The sequence below is a fragment of the Penaeus vannamei genome, chromosome 15 (assembly GCF_042767895.1).
Source record: "Penaeus vannamei isolate JL-2024 chromosome 15, ASM4276789v1, whole genome shotgun sequence".
NCBI classification, from domain to species: domain Eukaryota; kingdom Metazoa; phylum Arthropoda; class Malacostraca; order Decapoda; family Penaeidae; genus Penaeus; species Penaeus vannamei.
Window position 1 is genome coordinate 4228637 of NC_091563.1, and position 1016 is coordinate 4229652.

The following is a 1016-nucleotide window of genomic DNA, read 5'->3' on the forward strand; positions in this document are numbered from 1 at the left end:
GAAGAGGTAAAACACACACTCGATTTTAATAAGTAACAACACTATTTAAATCAACTAATCTGATTTGCTTTACTGAACCGTTTTATCATTTTGATTTAGAAAAAGTATTCATGAATATTCTTAAATTTAGCGAGTGTGGGTGGGTGTGGTAGAATGTTACCTCAAGTTATCATTTAAGGTAAATATACAGCTCTTATAATCCATTCAGTCTGGAAGCCCCGCCCCCTTTCGTCAGTGCCAAAGACAAAAATGTTATTGTACTGAAAAGCCTAAACCTTCAGCTAATAACTTCTCGTAATATTTACTGTGCAATAAAGGAATATGTAGAGGGCCTTATTCATTATATAACCATGATGTGCCACACACTTAAGTCCATTCTGACAAACGCAAAATCAGGTCTGAATGAAAAATAGTAATCGATAACATAACGATACGTTATCAACAATTCTATCTGAATTTCCACAACGAGGTTTAGAATATAGCAAGTACTAAGCCGCAAATCAAAATATCAGTTACACATTTTTTACTTCTAAAAAAAAAAAAAAAAAAAAAAAAAAAAAAAAAAAAAAAAAAAATGCTTTCATTGGGAAGGCTGAGGTGTGGGAGAAAGGGGAAGGAAAGAGAGGAGGGAGGGAAACGTGGAGTGAAAGAGGGAGGAGGGAGAAGGGGAGAGGGGGGGAGAGGAGTAATAGGGGGGGTAAGGGGGGATCCATCTGCCACCCACCGTAACACGTAGGACACCCCGCACTCAGCCAAGAAGACAGCGCCACACACCAGCAGCATACTCGCGAACACTGAAAACCACAGCTGCAGGAGGAAAAGGACATTGCTAAGAGAGTCATTTTACGAACCGAGAGAATATTTTGCGCCTGAAAAAAAGAGCTTTGGACTCTAATTGTGGTTTGGGAGTGGCTTGGCTGGCGGTGTTATGCTCAGCAGACCATTGTTTTGATATCGCTAGAGTGAATTTCGGAATCGAGGATAAGTCTATTCCTAATCCGGTTAGCGTTCGTTCC